This window comes from Capsicum annuum, chromosome 5 (assembly GCF_002878395.1).
Source record: "Capsicum annuum cultivar UCD-10X-F1 chromosome 5, UCD10Xv1.1, whole genome shotgun sequence".
Classification (NCBI taxonomy): domain Eukaryota; kingdom Viridiplantae; phylum Streptophyta; class Magnoliopsida; order Solanales; family Solanaceae; genus Capsicum; species Capsicum annuum.
The window spans coordinates 211,981,787-211,998,140 of NC_061115.1; the positions used below are offsets into that span (position 1 = coordinate 211,981,787).

Genomic DNA, 16,354 nt, shown 5'->3' on the forward strand with positions numbered 1-16,354 from the left:
CCAGCCCCCTTCTCCACCCCCGTATCCCTTCTCTTCCAAACACCCCTACCCCCAGCCCCCAGCCCCCGTATCCCTTCTCTTCCAAACACGAACCCCTCCCCTCAGCAGCCTTTCTCTTCCAAACACCACCACCCCTTTCGTCGATTGAACAGCCCCCCCAAGACCCCTTTGCGGATTGAACACAAAAAGTAAAAAAAATAAAATTGTATCTTGTATTTTTTTTTTTAATTTCTTCAATGTGTTTTTTAAAAAAGTCATTAATGGAGAAGAAGATACGGAGAAGCCATTAATTATGGTTTCTCACTCAATTTATATATGATTGATTTTTAAAGAAACCATTAATGTAGAAGAAGATATGGAGAAGAAGATGATGGCTATTTCTTTTTTTTTTTTTTAATTTCTTTATAATATTTTTTTATTGGTTGATGGTTTTTTATGTTTAATTATGTTGATTAATTGTGGTTTCTCACTCAATTTATAAGTGAATGGTTTTTAAAGAAGCCATTGATGGAGAGAAGATATGGAGAAGAAGATAATGGTTATTTTTTCTTTTTTTTTTTAAAATTCTTTTAATGGATTTTTTTTTATTGGTTGAAATTTGTATGTTTAATTATTTTAAATTAATTATGGTTTCTCACTCTCCCTTGGGAGAGTGCATTACACATGCCACGCCATGTCAGTGCCACATCAGCGATTGGGCTCAATTGCCACATTTTGTGAAGAAGTAAAGGATTCAATAGGTACATGGCTTAGTTGAGGTGTCTATGCGGGAAAAGTCGAATAGTTAAGGGGTTTGTATATGTATTTAGCCTAAAAAAGTAGATAGCTTATTAATTAAACTTTTGGATGAGATCAACAAGAGAGTTACCTTAAAGTCTTTGTTGATAATCATTGCGATGAAACAAAACAAAGTGGAGAACATGAATATAAGAAACTGCATTTGCATGACAAGATAAGAGGTAACAATCACTCCAGCTTTAACATGACTATACTCCACTCCTGCATTTATAAATCCATGAATAGCTGCACCAACAAGAGTCATTACAAACCCTAACATATATTTTCGATCCGGTTCTCCCATCGGACGATCTCTATAAGAGGCGAATTCAGAATTTCATACTTGTGGGTTCTCGATAAAATAAATAAATATGAAAAAAATTAAACAAAAAAAAAACCTCCATAGAGGTTTGAACTCATGCCCAAGAGCAGCATGGCATGCATCTCAAGTCTAAGAATCCTACCACTAAGCTATACCATTACTTTGTTATGGGTTCCTACCTGTTAATATTTAAACCAATTGAGAATTTTTCTAATGTAATTATAAGCCTTATGGTAGTGGGTGGGGGTTCCCGGGAACCCCACCGGCTACCGTAGATCTGCCCCTGATCTCCATGCATGTGAAGTCCTAATATAATCGGTCCCAGCATCATCAACACCACCGTGTTCACACAATATTCCGTCAACTTATGCTTCACTATGAAATATGCGAAAATCGCGGTGAATGCTAGGGACGTTGAAGAGAGTAGAGAAGAAACTGAAACGGGAAGATAAGACATGCCCAAAGTGTAGAAGTAGCTACAAATGCCTAAAAGGATGGGGGAGTTTTCTAAAAGTCCACTTTCAAATTTTTATTTTTTTTGACATTTAGACACTATATTTTTTTAATTGAAAATATAGACACCCTAATGGGACCACACACAAAAAAAGGCAACCCTAACACTCAATGTCCAAAAATATAAATATTGAATAATTAATTTAAAAAAAAACATCAAGCATCTCAACCAAACCTTCTACTGGAGAAATAAGGGCCAAGTGGATAAAAATTAAATATGATTTTATGCCAAAGTATTGCAAACATTATTGTTTGCAGGGACATGACGAAGAGGGGTGTAGAGTTCTTCACCCTGAACACATTCCGATTGAGAAGGAAGAATAAGATGGTGATAGTGTCGAGCAAACTGATCAACATGCTGCTGTTGGACACATTGATCAGGTGACAGAAAAACATCAAGCAATTACTGGTGCAAATCCAAACCGAGGTTCAGGACAACCTGTTATGAACGGGAAAAATTCTAATGCTCCAATTAGAATTTTATCGAGCGGCAAGGTTGTTGGGAATATTCAAAAGACCTGGCAATGGAGTAAAGGCCAAAATCGACCCACTTTGATCGATAATAGAAAAAATCAAAATTTAGAAAGTGAAAATGGTATAGTTACAGGAAAGGAACTGGGAGTTGGTAAGGGACCAGGTGCGTCCCTTCAAACTTCAAACAAATATGCAGCTTTGGAGAATGGTGATGGAGAGAATAATCAACTGGATGAGGTGCCACACAAAATTGTTGCAGTTGAAGTAGTTCACACTACTAACGCAAGTAATGTGGATAAGAATTTAAATGCAAATGCCCCTGCGTTTACGCTAAGAAATACCACTGGTTCTCCTGCTAAGGAGAAGAGCACTAAAGAGTGAATGACTTCTGCCTTTGTCAAAGAGAACGGGGATCAATTGGTTGCTACTAACCAGTCTTGCCAAAAAATCCCGTCTCAAACATATGAGACGACCACAAAGGAAGGAGACAAGGAAATAGAAGAAGGTGAAGTACAGGATCGCAATGTTGATGAACATGGCGATGATCAGAATCAAATAAATAGTCAAGTTTCAGGTGTTGATACCAACCACAAAATGCTACAAGCAGCAGCGTTAGTTTCAGGGGCGACAGTGCAAGAACCTGAAGTAATTTCCAAGGAAGATACAGGTACAAATCCGATTGTGCAACAAGATGGTATAACTGTTAGTACGGATGCGGCTGGTCATGAGAATGAGAAGGAAACAGAGAGATATGATTTTAATAATGTTGCTGAAGTGCTACCAGATGCACCAGATCGTAAGGACCCTCAATTTGTGAAATGCGATACTAAAAATTCAAATAAGAAGGGGAAGAGGAAAAATAGCAATAGCAACAACCAGGAGCAGTCAGGGGCAAAACAGAATCGACAAAACAATTCCAAGGAATCTCAAGGACAACTTGTTGTGCCTAACGTTACTCTTCCAGTTGTCGTTCAGAGTGCTAGGCCAGTGGATGAAGATAACGAATTTACAGGCATTGATCGAGATGAGGAATCCACCGCTCAAAATTTCCAAAATGTTCCTAGGGAAGGGGATTTATCTCCGAGGAAAATAGAGAAAGAAAAATCTGGTGGCAAACAAAGGAAAAGCAAAGGGACAGCAGTGTACCAACTTCAGGTATGCAAATGAGGAGAAGTGCGTCTAAATCCAATATGTAGCTATGAATAACGCTCTTATTTGGAATATTAGATCAGTACACACTAAGAAAGCTTTAAAAAGAATTCTGTCAATGTAGACACCTAATTTCGTCCCTCCCCGATGTCATTTTTACCCATTTTATTTTTATCCTACCGTGTACCATCACCCATGTTATTATACCCCCACAAAATACAAGAAAAAATATAACAAAATCCCTAACAAAACCTATCCTAACTAATTCTATCTTATCCTAACAACCTACCCAATCAAAATAAAATACATCACACCTACCCCCTACCCCACGGAACCCCACCTACCCTACCTCACCACTACCCACCCTCACAATATATACATATACTCCCAATTTCCATTTCAAGAAAGGCGACCCACTTCACCCTTGTAGGAGACAGAATTCCCACACAAACAATACAACACACAACTATAGTTCATCTTTCTTTTCTGCTCATATACACCTACACAAAAGGGAGAGATATAGAGGAGGGAGACAAGAGAGAGAGAGTAATAGAGAGAGCAACAGAGAGAGAGAGAACGGATGGAACTAACTGTTTCCGGTGAGTTTTTCATCAAAATGGGAATACCCCGCGGAATTAGTTCCATCGTAGCCCAAAAATTGCCATTCCTCTATTTTTTTCCAGTTTTTCTCTGGTGAAATCTAGCCAGAGAGAGCTACTTCGTTGACTGTCGGGTCTGTCGGAGCTCCGGCATGGTAGAAAACGATAATCCGACCTCGATTTCGGTAAGCTGTGTAAGCTTAGTTTGAAATGAGTGATTCGGGTTTCGTTTCGGGTTTTCCTTGCTGGGGTTTTGGTTGATTATTCTTCGAGTTACGATTTCGGTTGTTGAGTTGAGGTTCCGAATCGAGATTCTTTGGCACGCGGACTCATCTTCTTGTTCTTGATCGACTGATATTTGGAATAAAATCATCATTGAGGTCCATCTCTTTACTCCCGTACTTTCTTCTTTATTTTATTTTTGTTGAAATTGCTATGATTATGTGTTAGGTGATTGTAATTGTCTAATGTTATTGTTGTTATGATCACGTGTTTGGCGATGTGACTTTGGTGGTATTGATGAAAGAAGTTGATTAGTTTTAATGGTGTGATTGGTTGAAATAAATTTGGGGACGGGAATCGAAAATTGATAAAAGTGAATATTATGATATTTTTGATACATTGTTGATGTTGAATGCGATATGTCGTCGAGCGGGTAGGCAAACAGTAAGCTCGGGTAGGCAAGTTTAGGATTGGTATAGTGTTGGAATGATTGGAATATTTGTTGAATGTCTTGTTTATCGTATTTGGAAAGTGTATTTATTTAACCGGGGAATGCCCCGAGGTAATTTGTATTTACTCACCGGGGAATGCCCCGAAGAATTTTGTACGCTAAGGATGTTCGTGATCAAGGCCCGAGGCATCGGGTAAAGTATGGTTTAGGACTAGTGTAGGTTATTTTAGTATTTTTATTTCGGGTTGTAATAATTGGACTGGACTTTACATTTTTGTTTTGTTTTGTTATTGTTTGATTATTTTGCGTGCTTTTGTGTGGTTTATGCATTTGTAACGTCAATTTAGCCGATACGCTCTGCCAAGCGACCGTGGTTGAACTATGGGATCGATGGGTGCCTAACACCTTCCCCTCGGTCAACAGAATTCCTTAGCCAGAATCTCTGTTCGCAAACCAGTTTAAGAGTCAAATGGTTTTGAAAAGGATTTTCTAAAGGTGACTTGGCACACCGGATTATGCCAAGTGGCGAATCTGAATAAATAACCCTTTTCCAAAACAAATTTTCATTTCTTGTCACTTAAATAATGAAACCCTTTCGGACTTAAAATAAACGTTTTTTTTAGCACGTTAAAAAAAGGGCGTGACAGCTTCTGGCGACTCTGCTGGGGAGCTATGACAAGTTTTCAGAATTCGAGCTATTTTTGGAGTCGTATCGGCTTTGTTTGGCATTACGAGTGTATAAGCTTGTTTGTGATTTTGTTTGGATTATTGTTTGCACTTTTGTGTGTTTTTCATGCTCTTTATTTATAGTATTTATCTTATGTGTTACCGTTTATATCTGGCATTATGAGTCCACCCCCCGGCCTTCTTTCTGCAACAAGTCCGTAGTACACGTGTTGTACACAACCTCTAGTTGAGTCACCTTTATTTTAGGGGAGGAGCCGTCGGTGTTATGGAGTAGGTGGAAAGCAAAGCAGCCACTATCGACCATACGCTCCCCCGAACAGCCTCAACGTAGGTCAGCCTTTAGGTCATGAGACCTAGCGGGACCCACATGGCCCTTTGTAGGAGACTCCCCTCTAAAGCATCCCTATGTGCTAACTGTTCATTTTTAAGGGTAACGTGGTCATTTGACGGACTGATTTTTGAAAAAAAAATTATTAGGAGTAAGGTGCGTAGGCAAAAACGAAAAAAAAATATAATATAGAAAAAGTGAGTCGAAAAGAATGAAAAAAAAGAGGAATTTTGTAGTTTATTTTAGAATTCTTTATGGCTTTTGTGCTTCACAATCCAAAAACTCAAAAAGATTTTTTTTACGTTTTGCATTTGTCTTCTCAAAATACCGTAAAAGTGAAAAAAAAAGTTTTGTTTGCCTTTTCTACTTATTTCTCAAAAAAAAAATACCAAAAAGATTTTTTTACCTTCATAATTGGTGGTGTCAGTCTTAGCTGAAAATCCAAAAGTTTTTTTTCGTTTGTTTTTGGTAGTGTCTCCTAAGTTAGGGTCAATTTATTAGTTAATCGTTATCCTAGGTCTCTCGCCCCATAATCTAGAGTTGTTTGCCAAGTAGACTGATTTCGCTCAGTATTTCTGTTCGGCAAATTAGAGTCATGAATGTGGTCTGTCCCATCGACATATGTTTGCGTCAAAAATCCCAAAGGATTGGGAATCTTCTACTCCTGTCGAATTTTTGAGATAACGTCTTGTGTGTTATTACAGGATGGATTTGTCCACCAAGTCTAGAGTTCTGATGGTTGTCAAGGTGCCCAAAAAGTTAATCAAATGGTGGGAAATGTTTAACTATGTTGATCAGCAGAAACTAGTTAAAATATTAGGTGATCTTACGGAATTTCTGCATGTTACCCCTCGTCCAGATTTAATAGAGTCTTTGTTGACCTTTTGGGATCCAAGTAGTTTGGTGTTCAGTTTTGGGGAATGTGAAATGACTCCTACTTTGGCAGAAAAATCCGGTTTGTTGCATTTGCCCTATATCGAGAAGGATATGATCCGAGCACGAAATCATACTGGCGTGAGATTTTTGCAGTCTTGTGGTTTAAAAAGTAAGGGTGTCTGTTTAGGTTGTTTAAGTGACTCGTGGGTTTCCCTAGATTTTTTGTTCACTAGATTCGGGCCCCCGGAAGGTTTTGATTGCTTTTGGGATGAATTTCATGTGACTAAGGAGAAGTGGGAGAGAAAACGTCTTGAAGTCTTCACCCTCGCTTTGTTAGGTACTTTAGTGTTTCCATTAGAAGAAAGACGTATTAATACCCATTTGCAATCTGTGGTAATGGCCCTATTTTATAAGGATCAAAACGACAAGGGCATTAATCAAAAGGGCAGGTTCACTCTCATACCCATGATCTTAACAGCAATATATAAGGCTTTAACCAAAGTGAAGGAGAGAAGGAGATTTTTTTAGGGCAGTAACCTGATATTGCAGTTATGGATGATGGAGCATTCGCATGCGCCTTCTTTAATTAGACCAGACGTGGTAGATCATTGTATTCCCAATCGAGTGAAAGCCATGAATTCCAGGTTGCATTTGGATAAATTCTCGTTACCCGTGGGAGTCGACGCTTGGATTGAATTTCTTGAGTCAAGAACCAGGGATAACATTTTGTGGACTTGTTTGTGGCTTCGAACAAAGATAATCTTGTTGGGTTGTCAGACGCAGCTCCCTTTAGTTATTTTAGGGCTCAATTGCACTAGACCATGCAGTTATTCTAGGGTAATGCGCCAGTTAGGTAGGCTGCAGGACATGCCACCAGCAGTGGATCTTCTGAAGGATGTTGAGTGCTTCAAGGACCAAGCCTCAGGTGAGAGCAAGTATGAGCAGTTGTGGAAGCATGCAACAAAGCTGGGTATGGACACACTCAAAGAAAGTTTGGATAATCCGGGGTACACTCAGGGATATAAGGTCTGGCTTCAATCTATCCCTCGGGGTATCAGTCAACCCTTACCAGTGCGGCTTAGAGGGAGAATACAGGAAGAATGCACAGTAGATGACCATCAGGATGAAAGCGTAGGGGCCAAAGTGGAAACGCTGAGGGTTCAGTTAGCAGATTTGTTCAAGATGGTAGAAAGATGTCAGAATAATCTTTCCAAGTGCACTCCTCATGAAGCAGGAATACGGCCCGAAGCTTCTTCCCCGGTATCAGGGTGTCTTTACAGGATATGCTACAAAGTTTAAATGGGAGAAAGAGAACTTCAGAGGCAGGTCCATATCAGTCAGGGTCATCACACAGAGCACCAGTCTGAAAGAGCACTTCTTATCTTTATTCAGTTTGAGTCTTTTATGTGTCTGTCATTGTAGGGTGGTGTCGGTTTTAAGTCGAAGTCAAGTTGTTTTTGATATTAGAATCTTTATTAGTAATTTCACCTATGTCGTCTTAGGGGTCTATAATATTGTTTCGTATTTGTTGTTTAGTTTTAAAGTGGTCCCGAACTTTTGTACGTTTTGTTGTTTTCTTTCTTCAAAATGTTATGATGCTACGTCTTTCCTTGGTTTGCTTATTTTCGTTTTCGTAAAAAAAAAAAAAAAAAAAAATATTTGTGCACATGCTGCCCGAACTACGCAAGATCTGATTCATGTACAACATGATACGTAGGCAACCTACTTTTAGGTTCGATCTAATCATTTTGTTTTGTTGTTTTTCATTATTTTTCCTCTTTTAAAGAAAAACAAAAGCCATAAAGAATGATAAAATAAAGGTAGATAATGAGAGAAAAGAAAAGAGCAGAGATTGATACGAAAAAAAAGAGAAGAAAAAAGAAAAGAAAAGAGAGGGAAAGAAAAATAATAATAAGTGTAGATAAAAAAATAGTGTAGACAAAAATCAGGATGATGTTAAAATGACCTCGCTACCCTCAAAAGTTGGTAGAAATGAGCATGAATTTAGGGCAATTTTACCAATGTGATCCCCATGTTTGTTGTGTGCCCTAATCCTAACGGATGTCGTCTTTGATGAGCATGTTCTTTCAGATAACAGTGGTAGGTTTGCAGCACTCTATCTAGTCACCCATACTTCACCAGATCCAAAGCAAAGATCGCCATGGCTAGCAGGGAGATTGAAAATTCGCTCATTGACTCGGATCAGGATCACAGGGAAGAAAATTCTGAACACAATGATGAGGTAGTAAGGCTCAGGCAACAACTGATAGATTTGCACCGGGCATGGGCCAGCGGAATGCCGCCTCCTCCACTCCCTGAAGGTCTTGTGAATATCTCTAACTGCCCACCGCTCTCTCAGGCACAATTCTCTACTCCTACTGAGTCACCTGAGCACGTGCCAAGATTTACCTGAGCACGCGCCAGGATTTACTCCGCGACATTATTATCCTGGCAGTTCTGGTGTGCCCTTGGCAGCTCCCGAATCAAGACCAGCTGCTCAGCCAGCGCCACCGATCACACTCGTATTTGTGGTTCCGCCACCACATGAAACTCCCATATATGTTGTGCGTCCCACAATGAGGATTCCTAGGTCTGCCAGTGAGCCAGTACTGAAGGTTTCAGATAGTCAGTATTATGCCCCGGAGCCTACTTTGCAAATGAATGAACCGTATGGGTACACTCAACCGCCTGCATTTCCATTTGATACGGAGAAACCTGTCGCAGTAAAGGAACAGGGTATCATAGCCCGAAAATTGAAAAGTTTAGAACAGGCTATGAGGAATTTGCAAGGAATCGGAGATTATAGGAGTGTTTTCTATAAAGATCTTTGTATGTTCCCAGACATCAACCTTTCCCCCGGTTTTAAGATGCCTAAGTTTGAGAAGTATGCAGGACACGGCGATCTCGTGGCACACTTAAGACGTTATTACAACCAGTTGAGGGCTGCAGGAGGAAAAGAAGAATTGCTCATGGCCTTCTTTGGTGAGAGTCTTTCAGATCCAGCCTCAGAATGGTTCATCGATCGAGATATCGATAAATAGAACAGCTGGGATGATTTGGCTTCTAAATTTGTTCAACATTTTCAGTACAACATCGACTTGATTTCGGACGAAAAATCCTTGGTCAACATGAAGAAAAAGAGCACTGAAGGTTTTAGGGAATACGCGATAAGGTGGCGTGAATAGGCCGCCAGGGTAAAGCCTCCAATGAAAGAAAGTAAGTTGGTAGAATTTTTCATTCAGGCGCAGGATGAGACCTATTTTCAACATTTACTTCCGGCAATGGGAAAGTCTTTTATGGAAGTCCTCGAAATGGGGGAGATGATAGAGGACAGAATTAAGACCGGCCGAATAGTGAGTTTTGCCGCATTAAAAGCCACCACACAAGCGATTCAAGGTGGATCTGGTGCATTTGGAGGTAAAAAGAAGAAAGAGGATGTTGCGACTGTCGTAGCTGGAACCCATTCCTATCCTAAAAGACCACCTCGCCCCTATCCCCAATCCCAAGCCCAAGTTTACGCCCAAGCTCCATATATTCCTCCCCACCATTACTACCCTCCACAAAACCCTTTATATGTCATTCCGCCACCCCCATACCCAGTATATAGTGCGCAGCGATATGCCCAAACCCCTTCTTACCCACAGTGGCACGCGCAAGCTCCACAAAATCGCCCATTCGCTCCACCAAATTACCAAAACCCCTCCAGACCCAGTTTTCAGCCTAGGCCCGAGTATAAGAAGGAGAAGGCGGTCAAAAATCAGTTCACAGCTCTTGGGGAGTCATATGCTAGCTTGTTTGATAGGTTGAGAAAGTTGAAGGTTTTGAGCCCAATTCAGGGAAGGCTTTCAAATCCACCGCCAAGGAATCTCAATTATTCTTTAAGGTGTGCGTACTGTTCTGATATGCTCGGTCATGATATCGAGAAATACTGGTATTTAAAGAGAGCTATCCAAGATTTAATTGACACAAATCAGATGCTGGTCCAGGCCCCGGAAGGTCCAAACATTAACCAGAATCCGCTGCCAACCCATGCTGAAGCCAATATATTAGAATTGATATATGAAGGGAAAGAGTCTTCGAGGGGTTATAAGCCTATTGTCAAGATACAGACCATTGAGGAGAAATCGATGAATGTAGCGGAGTCTTTGAAAGCAATATCATTGAGCCAGGAAGAAATGAGAGAAGATAAAGCCCAAGAAAGCACAAAGAAGCCCCTGATCAAAGTACAAGGCGCCAGAAGATATGTTGATTTAAGTCAGGATAAACCTAAGTTGACAGTGTTGGGAGCTCTGAGTCAGCCCATCTTGACGGTGAAAGGAGCGCTGGCAGCGTCTATTGTCCTCAAACCGGTGACCCAACCTTCGATAGTTGATACGAAAAAAGTTCCCTGGAATTATGGGTGGACTGTGATGACCTATCACGGGATAGAAGTTGTTGAAGATATAGATGAGGTAAGGGGTTTGACTAGGTCAGGAAGATGCTTCGTGCCTGAAAGCTTAAGAAAGTCCAAGCCAACGGTGAGGGGACCGTCATCTATCAAAAAGCCTATCACCAAAGAAAAAGCCAAAGAATTTTTGAAAAAGATGAAATTTCCAGAGTATTCAATATTAGACCAGCTGAAGAAAACCCCTGCTCAAATTTCCCTTTTATCTTTGTTGTTGCACTCCAAGGAGCATCGTGATGTTTTATTGAAGGTATTAAATGAAGCATATGTTCCAAGGGAGATTACAATCAACCAACTTTAGAAAATGGTTGGAAAAATCTTTGAGGTCAATCGGATCAGCTTTTCTGACGATGAATTGCCTATTGAAGGTACAGGGCATAACCGGGGCATTTACATTACAGTGAAGTGTGAAGATTTCTCATCACGCATATTATGATTGATGAAGGTTCATGTGAAAATATTTGCCCTATTTCTACTTTGCAAAAGCTGAATATTGGTGCCGATAGGATCAAGCTCAATAATGTATGTGTTAGGGCTTTTGATGGTGCAAAATCAAATTCCATTGGCGAAATAGAACTAATGTTGACCATAGGGCCTGTTGAGTTCGCCATAGAGTTTCAAGTATTGAATGTAGACTCCTCTTACAATCTGTTGTTGGGAAGACCGTGGATCCACAAGGCCAAGGCAGTTGCATATACACTGCACCAAATGATTAAGTTTAAGCACGATAGGCAAGAAGTAGTTATTTATGGTGAAGGAGATTTGTCAGCCTACGAAGATTCTCCCTTGTCTCTTATTGAAGCAAATAACGTAGAGGAGACATTGGTCTATCTAGTTTTTGATACAGTGCCAGTGAATCGCATCCTTGAATGGCAGGCTATACTGGGACCGCAATTGTCTTCTGCTTTTATCATGATGGTGAGTGAACTTTGGAAATACGGATTTAAGCCAGGAAAGGGTTTGGGAGCGTCTCTGCATGGTATAGTTCATCCCATATGTCCGAGTGAGAATGTGGGCACGTTTGGTCTGGGATTTGAGCCTAAATCTGAAGATCTGAAGAAAGCCAAGGGAAGGAAAAAGGAAATATGGTCACTCCCTCGCCCAATGCCACTACTCAGTGATTCATTTGTTAAGAGCGGTGTCACGAAGCATGTGGAATTTGAGGTTGAATTGGTTGATGACTTCCAGAACCTTTGTATTGAAGTTGATATGGTCGAAGTAGGAGAACGTACCAGTATGGCAGATGTGCAATTCATAGGTCCAGCTGTCCGGCTCAATAATTGGGAAGTCACTCCTCTCCCCGTCAGGAGGGAGTTTTGGTAGTTTATTTTGTTTTTCTTTTTGTTTATCCGAGTTATTTTAGGATTGTAATTCGGATTTTAGTTTATTTATATTATGTTGGCATCTATGTTTAAACCCTTCTATCTTTTATTTAATGAAATGCAATGTCCCTTTTGTTTTGTGTCTAATATATTTTGTTTTTCTTTTCTTACACAGTTCTCTTTATGCTGAATCTATTGACATGGCATGCATGCAGAATTTTCAGTCTGACCTTAAAATCCAAACTAATCAAGATGTAATGAAGCAGGATGGGGAATATGATAAAGAAGAAGCACTAGAAGAAATAAGCAAGGAGTTGAAATAGTTTGAAGACAAACCGAATCCTAATTTGAATGAGACTGAGCCAATAAATCTAGGGGATCAAGAAGATGTTAGGGAAACTAAAATCAGTGTACCTGTTTTGCCACAACTAAAAGATGGAATGATTCAAGCATTAATTGATTATAAGGATGTTTTTGCATGGTCTTATGATGATATGACTGGTTTAAGCACTGAATTAGTGGCTCACAAATTGCCAACTGATCCCGCATTCCCTCCTGTCAAATAGAAGTTGAGGAAGTTTAAAATGGATGTAAGTATTAAAATTAAAGAGGAAATTATGAAACAACTTGAAGCCAAAGTAATTCGAGTAGCTCGCTATCCCATGTGGTTATCCAATGTTGTTCCTGTACCAAAGAAAGATGGCAAAATTTGAGTGTGTGTTGATTATCGTGATTTGAATAGAGCAAGTCCAAAAGATGATTTTCCACTGCCCAACATCCATATTTTGTTAGACAACTGTGCTAAACACGAGGTTGCCTCTTTCGTGGATTGCTATGCCGGATATCACCAGATCATTATGGATGATGAAGACGCGGAGAAGACATCTTTTATCACACCATGGGGAACTTAATGTTATCGAGTGATGCCGTTCGATTTGAAGAATGCTGGACCAACGTACATGAGAGCCATGACCACTATGTTTCATGATATGATGCATAAGGAGATTGAGGTCTATGTGGACGATGTGATTATTAAGTCAAAAAGTCATGCCGACCATGTTAAAGATTTAAGAAAGTTCTTTGAAAGGCTTTGCAGGAATAATCTCAAACTCAACCCGGCAAAATGTGTATTTGGAGTTCCATCTGGAAAGCTGTTGGGGTTTGTAGTCAGCCGTCGGGGAATTGAATTGGATCCCTCGAAAATCAAAGCTATTCAGGATTTACCCCCGCCCAAGAATAGAACGGAGGTGATGAGTTTGCTTGGTAGACTGAACTACATTAGCAGGTTTATTGCTCAACTCACAACCACTTGTGAGCCCATATTCAAGTTGCTGAAAAAGAGTGCCGTGGTAAAATGGACTGAAGAATGTCAGGAAGCGTTCGATCGAATCAAAAGATATTTGTCAAATCCGCCCGTACTGGTGCCCCCAGAGCCTGGTAGGCCTTTGATATTATATTTATCAGTCATGGACAATTCTTTCGGTTGTATCCTGGGTCAACATGATGTCACGGGTAAAAAGGAGCAGGCTATTTATTATCTTAGTAAGAAGTTCACCATTTATGAGGCCAGGTATACTCTTCTTGAAAGGACGTGTTGTGCCCTAACTTGGATAGCATAGAAGTTGAAGCATTATCTCTCATCCTATACTACTTATCTCATCTCCTGCATGGATCCTCTGAAGTATATCTTTCAGAAGCCTATGCCGATGGGTCGATTGGCAAAGTGGCAAATATTGCTTACCGAGTTCGACATTGTATATGTGACTCGAACCGCCATGAAAGCCCAAGCCTTGGTAGATCATCTTGTTGAGAATCCCATCGATGAAGAGTACGATCCATTAAAGACATATTTTCCTGACGAAGAAGTGTCGTGTGTCGATGAAGTCGTTATAGATGCTGATCCAGGTTGGAGGTTATTTTTCGATGGAGCTGTCAATATGAAAGGAGTCGGAATAGGTGCGGTTCTTATCTCTGAAGTGGGACAACATTTCCCGGTAACAGCATAACTTCGATTCTACTGTACTAATAATATGGCAGAGTATGAAGCCTGTATTCTTGGTTTGTGGTTAGCGGTTGATATGGGAGTTCAAGAATTATTGGTGTTGGGAGATTCGGATTTGCTCGTCCATCAAATTCAAGGCGATTAGGAGACGCGAGATTTGAAGCTCATCCCGTATCGACAATGCTTGCAAGAGCTATGTCAACAGTTTGTGTTAGTTAAATTTAGGCATATTCCAAGGATTCATAATAAAATTGCTGATGCTTTAGCCAATTTGTCTTCAATGCTCTAACATCCTAACAAAGCCTACATCTATCCAGTGCATATACAGAGTCGTGATCAGTATGCTTACTGTAATGCGGTTGAAGAAGAGCTTGATGGAGAACCTTGGTTCTTAGATATCAAGCGGTACATTCAGTCAGGAGAATACCCAACATATGCTACCAACGATCAAAATAGGACTATTAGGCGTTTGACTAGTGGATTTTTCTTAAGTGGGGGAATCTTGTATAAGAGGATCCCAGATCTCGGACTTTTGAGGTGTGTAGATGCAAGAGAAGCCTCGGCAATCATGATTGAAATTCACACTGGAATATGCGGGTCGCATATGAATGGTCATGTCTTGTCAAAGAAGATCCTTCGAGCAGATTATTACTGGCTTACTATGGAAAGAGATTCTATTCAATTTGTTCGGAAGTGTCATCAATGTCAGGTACACGGTGATCTGATACGTTCTCCTCCTGTTGAGTTGCATGCAATGGCCGCTCCATGGTCGTTCGTGGCTTGGGGAATGGATGTGATTGGACCGATTGAGCCAAAGGCATCAAATGGGCATAGATTCATTTTGGTAGCCATTGACTACTTCACAAAGTGGGTAGAAGCAGTAACTTTCAAGTCAGTGACAAAGAAGGCTATGGTAGATTTTGTTCATGCCAATATCATTTGTAGATTTGGAATTCCTAAGATGATCATTACTGACAATGCTGCCAATCTCAATAGTCATTTGATGCAAGAAGTATGTCAACAGTTTAAGATCACGCATCGAAATTCTACTCCATATCGCCCAAAGGCCAATGGTGTTGTAGAAGCCACCAATAAGAATATAAAAAAGATACTGCAAAAAATGGTACAAGGGTCTAGACAGTGGCATGAAAAGTTGTCGTTTGCATTGCTAGGTTACCGCACCACTGTTCGCACTTCAACAAGGGCAACTCCATATTTATTGGTGTATGGGACAGAAGCAGTCATCCCTGCAGAAGTTGAAATTCCCTCTCTTCGAGTCATTGTAGAAGCAGATATTGATGATGAAGAATGGGTAAAAACCCGACTGGAACATTTGAGTTTGATTGAGGAAAAAAGACTAACGTTTGTGTGTCATGGCCAATTGTATCAGAGGAGGATGGCTCGAGCGTATAACAAAAAGGTCCATCCCAGGAATTTTGAGGTCGGTCAGTTGGTATTGAGACGTATCCTTCCTCACCAGGTTGAAGCGAAAGGCAAGTTCTCCCCTAACTGGCAAGGTCCCTTTGTTGTGAAGAAAGTGTTGCCCAATGGAGCCTTATATTTGACAGATATTGAAGGCAAAATGACAGAAATGGCTATCAATGCTGAGGCGGTCAAAAGATACTATGTATGATATTTGATCCTTTGTTGAGTTTATTGCATGTTTAGTACTTGCATTCTTGAAGATTGATATGGTGAAGGCATTTTATTCTTCTATCCAAACATTGTGTCATCCTTTGTTTACCCGTTTGAGCTTCGGTTTTTTTTCTTTCTTTCATATCCCTCTTTTGGAATCAAAATAGAGTCAAAAATAACTGTCAAGAAAATAAGAATAAAAGAAAGAGTTCGAAAATAAAAGAAAAATCAAATCAAAACAAAGAACAAGCTGATGGAACTACGTACGACCTGATTCTCCTCTCTCGGGAGTGAGATACGTAGGCTGCCCTATTTCGAGCTCGGTCCAACCAAATGAAGATCTAAGATTCACCCAGTCAACAAAACTGGGGCATGAGTTAATGTGTTGTTTGAGTCGATTCCAAAAGTTGTAATTCCTACCCCCACTTCAAGTATCATTTAAGCCCCTTACCATCTTTCCTAACCTTAACCAAAAGCCAAGTTACAACCAAAGAAAGTCCTTCAGATCAATTTTTGATAATGTTAAGGCTAAGCATGCAATGGATATTGATGA

At 40.2% G+C, this 16,354-nt stretch overlaps 1 pseudogene; it reads left to right on the plus strand.

Moving 5' to 3' along the window:
- The first annotated feature begins 10,786 nt into the window (after positions 1-10,786).
- LOC124898765 lies at positions 10,787-15,799 on the plus strand (annotated as a pseudogene).
- The last annotated feature ends 555 nt before the right edge of the window (positions 15,800-16,354 follow it).